Here is a 5,900-nt window from a genome sequence, read left to right as displayed (position 1 = left end):
CTCATAGTCTGGTAAAATCTTGCTTCCTTCTCACTGCCTCCTTTCTCCCTTAGGAGGGGATTTTCCTTTTCCAGGAAACTGTCCAATTTTCAAATCAAGCAACCGCACACTTGTTCCTTCAGTTAATAAGCTTGGTTCAGAAGAGGCCAGTGGAAGGCTGTCTCTAGAAAACTGTTCTGGGAATACATATTAAGATTAGTCCTTCCTTTACAGGTTTGTTTGCTCTAATTAGCTTTGAGGTTTACCAAAAACCCGTCTGGTCACCGCCCAGCAGGATCTATTTACCTGCAGTTCAACTTTCCTTGTGCCATTGCTCTTAGAGCATGGATTGGATCCAGGTTCTCAGTCCCTGCCTGACCAGTCACCAGCTGTGTGATTCAGAGTGAATCACTTAATGGCCCTGAGCCTCAGGGTCCCGCTCATCCAAACAAAATAAGCAAGTCACCTCTGCCAAACATGAGAAGATAGAGGACGGCATATTGAAAACGCTAGAAGCCAGTGCGGATGTAAATGAGATAATTGTGAAAGTCCTTGCCCCACCAGGATGTTAGCTGGGCTAATAACCAAATTAACAGAGACGTATTGACAAGAGAAAAATAAAGTTTAATACATGGGCATGGGGAATTCCCATAGACAGGATCATTCCGTGAGAATTCCAAAGACAGTGAGCCAGCATTGGGTACATAAGACATCTTTGGACAAAAGAGAAAGGAGGGGACGAGAACTAGGTTTCAGAAGTGAAAATGGGTGACTTACGGGTAGTTGAGGAAGAGGGGACCACGTATGGGAGGAAGATCCTTGCTAGGTGACTCAGAAACAGTGAGACACAGTGGGTCTCCAGCTGACCGGCCCCTCCTGAAGCCTTCTTATTTACCGCTTAATTCAAGTTAGGGTAACTGGTATCCTGGGACCCCTCCCTGAAGCAGGTTTCTCTGTCTGAATCTCTTAAGCAGAAAAGGGAGTGGGGGGGGGATCAAATGTTCCCTTTGAATCATGTTTTTTAATAAATAGCTTAAAATCAATATTCCAAAAAAACAGTTCAGGTGGCAAATTTTGGTCCCTTCAGTCCCACCTTTGAAACTTTAAATAATAAAGGTTCACATTCCGAAGGCTAAGGTCGTAGATTGCCCCATATTTCATTGATTCTGTAGGGGCTAAAAACTTTTCCTCCCACTTTCTAAATTCTTTTAGGCTGAGCTCATAACCAAAGTAACAGAGAGAGATTGACAGGAGAAAAAGTTTAATACCTGTGTATGGGGAATTCACACGGACATATTCATTCCATAAAAATTCCAAAGACAGTGAGGCAACCCTGGGTATATAAGACATTGTTGGACAAAGGAGAAAGGTGAGCAGTAAGTATTAGGTTTCAGAAGTGAAAATGGGTGACTTGCAGGTAGTTGAGAAAGAGAGGATCACATATGGGAGGGAAGTCCTTGGAAGACGATTCAGACACAATGGGACACAGGTATCTAGTTAATAGGCCCCTGCCTAAAGCTCTCTTATTTACCACTTCTTTCTTTCTTTCTTTTTTTCATGTTTATTTTATTGATTTTAGAGAGAGGAAGAGGAAGAAAGAGAGAGACAGGCATATCGATCTGTTCCTGTATGTGCCCTGACCGGGGATCAAACCAGCAACCTCTGGGCTTTGGGAGGATGCTCTAACCAACCGAGCTATCTGGCCAGGGCATAGCACTATTTCAAATTAGGCTCAGGTAGCATCTTAAAATCTCATCCCTGAAGCAGATTTCTCTGTCTGAATCTCTTAGGCAGGAAAGGGGAAGTGGGTCAAAAGTTCTTTCTGAATCTTTTGTTTCTTAATAAGCATTTTACTATAATCAGTATCTCAAAGAGCAGCTTCATGGCAGGATTTTGGTCCCTTCACTGTCACCTCATTTCTCAGCGTTCAGCACTAGTCAGAGATCCTGAACTCCAATAGCTTACGGTTTGATGTAGAGAGAACAACTCTTTTTTTTTGGGGGGGGGGGTAAAAGGAACAAAATTACTTTATTAGAAGGAATAGTACAAATGAGAAAACATAAGTGGGCAATTTGGTACAACTTATAGAAAAAGTAAAGGAAACTCCAACATATATGTACTGCTTCGGCAATGAGGAGAGTCATCCCCATGGCTCTGGAAAGCCAGCCTAAGGCTCAGCTCTTTTCATTGTCTTCCAGGGTGCTTGTCAAATGGATACTCCGCTGTGACAGATTTGGGGGCCCCATTTTGCACAAGCTGGTTATGTGGTTGCCCAATTCTTCAGTAGATTTCACCTGCTCATTCAGGAAATGAGTCTTAGTGTAGTCACACAAATGGAGGTCATTTTTTTTCAGTGGCAAGTGTGTACAATTCCAATAGTAACTGATTCATATTTATTTCCAAGTGTAACGCACACTTACTGCATTCAGCCCATTCTCCCAGTCTTCACGGTCTGTCTGGTTTCTTGACATCCTAAAGGAAGACTGTCACCTTGTTGATTCTGCAGCTTCACCAGTTTTTCAGCATGTTCCTCACTCTCCTCATGACCTTGATGAAGAGAATATTTGGCAAAGTTCTTCAAAGCCACATCATTGTGGTTAAAGTAGTAATGTTGCAGGTGGAAATGGTGCTCTTTCACAGAGTCGCAGAGAAGGCATTCCATAGGACTCATGTAGAGGAGATAAGGCTTTTGCAGTAATATTTACTTGGGGTTGAAATGGGAGACTGTCCACAGGTTCCCAATGTCTTATCTCTCTGTCCATCTCTCAAAAAAGTCCAATCTTGTTTTTATTAAGCCTAGTACAAAGATCAGTGTCCAAATATTCTATTTAATCCATATCCAAGCGTGGTCCAGTCCAGGTGCTGTGTTGCTATATCCAGGCCACTCTCAGAACCTGGACTTGGGAGGCCACGTGGCTGGCTGCTGGCCTGTAGGAGGCTGCTTAGAGAACCCACCAACAAACAGCACCAGTTCAATTTCCTAAGCAAAAAGAGAAGAGAAGGGCAGGTTCTTTGTTACATCTGTGTTTATATTTTGGGCTAGAAAGACTAGCTTTTATTTAAACCACCTAATAAGTTTCTTTTTTTTTTTTTTTTTTTTTTTAATCTTTTTTTTTTTTTTCTTTATTCATTTTTAGAGAGGAGAGAGCGAGGGAGAGAGAGACAGAGAGAGAGAAGCGGGGAGGAGCTGGAAGCATCAACTCCCATATGTGCCTTGACCAGGCAAGCCCAGGGTTTCAAACCGGCGACCTCAGCATTTCCAGGTCGAGGCGTTATCCACTGCGCCACCACAGGTCAGGCATCTAATAAGTTTCTTAATCTTTCCTAATAAGTTTCTTCTCATGGTTCCTCCCACTAATCGATCAGATCCTTCTTCTAAGGTAGACCGACAGGCCTCTCTGTGGCCACCATCTTGGCTTTTACTGCACATGTCTTAAAGTGGAAGCATAGAAGCACTTCCCCCCATAGTCTGGGTGAAGGACTGGTTGTGCCCCGGAAAGACTGTTAATCTCCTTAGTGGGGCAAGGCTGTGATCCATCGGGGTGACCGGAACTGTAAATGCATGGCTTCCTAGTAAATGGAATGCTATAACTTTCTCCTGAAGCAGGATTTCCAGTTTTATTAATCTTAGTATTTGATTTCCTCTTCCCTAGTTTATTACATTCAGCGTCTGATTCCCTCTGCTCCCTTAGTCACAAGTTCTTGTGAAGTCATGAGAAAAGCATTTCAGGGACCCACGCATAGGAGGATGTAAGCAACTGTGGCAAGATGTACTGGAGTGAAAACAAAGGACTGTCCCAAGTGCCTGATGTCTCATCCAGGACTAAATGGCACAGCTCTGTCTCTCAGCAGAAGAAGTCCAACCTCTGGGACCTCAGACCTACACTTATCCTCACCAAGCCCAGAAGAAGATTCAGTGCCCAGAGATGCTGTGCCATCAGCCCAGCACACATCAGCATCAGCAGGGCATCCAAAGCTTCCATAGTTCAGTTCAGTCCATGCCAAAGTTCCAGTAGTCCAGCTCAGTCTCTGTCCCCCTCCGACTAGCCTAGTCTCTGTTCCTGGCTATGCTCTGACCAGTGCTGTGCTGCTATACCCTAGCCTGTGCTTGGACCCACTCTTGGACCTGCAGGGCTGTTACAGAGAGAGAATGCACGCAAACAAATGGGCCTCAGGCCTTTGTTGAGCTTTAATTATAATATCTTGGGTTTGGGAAGAGGTAACCTTTCTTTTAAACTAACCAATCTCTTTCCTGGCTCTTTGCAGGCTTGTGCTGGGCCCTCCCCCTAACCCAAGGGTCGGGAACCTATGGCTTGTGAGCCAGATGTGGCTCTTTTGATGGCTGCATCTGGCTCGCAGACAAATCTTTAATGAAAAAAATAATAACGTTAAAAATATAAAACATTCTCATGTATTACAATCCATTCATTTCCTACCGCTCATGTTCATGATTGCAGTGGCTGGAGCCAATCACAGCTGTCCTCCGGGACAACACCAAATTTTTATTGGATAATGCATAAGGTACACAGGTTGTTGTATGGCTCTCATGGAATTACATTTTAAAATATGTGGCGTTCATGGCTCTCTTAGCCAAAAAGCTTCCCGACCCCTGCCTTAACCAATCCCTTTCCTGGACCTTGCAATTTCATGACTTTATCCAATCCAGTTCTTTCCCCAAATTTTCCCAGGTTAGATTTCTTCTCTCTTTTATAGTTGCCATTTTGGCTCCTATTATGCATGCCTCATAGTAGAAGGGCCTCCTTCTATACCATTTTGGCTTCTACTGTGCGTGCCTCAGCAAAGGAATTTCCCTTTTCCTGGTTCTTCCTTCCTTTCCCTCTTACTGGTTTTACAGGTAATCTGGGGGAACAGACTGGTTATCTATTCCTTGGGGAGACTGGAAAGCCAGTTCTTCCTGCCCACTTGGGTGAACAGAGGGATGTTAATCCCCTTGATGGAGCAATGCAGCTATTCCATGGAGTATCTGAGCTTCCTAGTTAATCCAGCTTAATTAGATGTCTGCTCCATTTGCTCCCTTTCTTTTTCAACAACTAACTAGCTGCCTACTCGAACAGTAAGGCACAGACAGGTTGACGTAGGCAGCATAGAGCATCTTGTGGTTGATGGCAGCCTCTGATTCCTGGTGGTAGTTCTACCATACCTGCGAGATGGACATGGTGGTCATACCTGTCAGCTGAGGAAAGGTGGCAGTGGTGGGGGCTTGTGAGGTGCTAGAGCTGCAGTGGGACCTCGGGCACTCCCAGGACAGTGTGAGGAGGCGGCAGAAGGCTATATCCATTTACACCAATAGCTCAGCTGTGTCAGTGGTGGGATTCAAATAACTTAACAACTGATTCTCTGCCCTAATGACCATGTTAAGTATAAAAAAACAATATACCGAAAGATAGTTTATTATTTCCTGCATTTAATACTTAAATAGGAACAGTAAAAGGTACACAAAACTAGATTATGTTATAAGAAAGTTTTAAAATATTAATGAAAAAATATTAAATAATGCCTGACAAAAAACAGTAAAACTGTTATTTAAGACATTTCCATATTGCTTCTTTTTTTTCTTTTTTTATTATTATTATTATTATTTTGTATTTTTCTGAAGTTGGAAACGGGGAGGCAGTCAGGCAGACTCCCACATGCGCCCGACTGGGATCCACCCGGCATGCCCACCAGGGGGCGATGCTCTGCCCATCTGGGGCGTTGCTCTGTTGCAGCCAGAGCCATTCTAATGCCTGAGGCAGAGGCACAGAGCCATCCTCAGTGCCCAGGTCAACTTTGCTCCAGTGGAGCCTTGGCTGCAGGAGGAGAAGAGAGAGACAGAGAGGAAGGAGAGGGGGAGGGGTGGAGAAGCAGATGTGCGCTTCTCCTGTGTGCCCTGGCCGGGACTTGAACCTGGGACTCCTGCA

The 5,900-nt window shown here is 44.3% G+C and overlaps 1 pseudogene; it reads right to left on the bottom strand.

Moving 5' to 3' along the window:
• Window positions 1-2,153: 2,153 nt before the first annotated feature.
• Window positions 2,154-5,164, bottom strand: LOC136329827 (ferritin heavy chain pseudogene; annotated as a pseudogene).
• Between the last annotated feature and the right edge of the window lie 736 nt (window positions 5,165-5,900).

Source organism: Saccopteryx bilineata, chromosome 3, assembly GCF_036850765.1.
Source record: "Saccopteryx bilineata isolate mSacBil1 chromosome 3, mSacBil1_pri_phased_curated, whole genome shotgun sequence".
Classification (NCBI taxonomy): Eukaryota; Metazoa; Chordata; class Mammalia; order Chiroptera; family Emballonuridae; genus Saccopteryx; species Saccopteryx bilineata.
The sequence above is the reverse complement of the archived record's forward strand: the minus strand, read 5'-3'. Positions and strand labels throughout refer to the sequence as shown.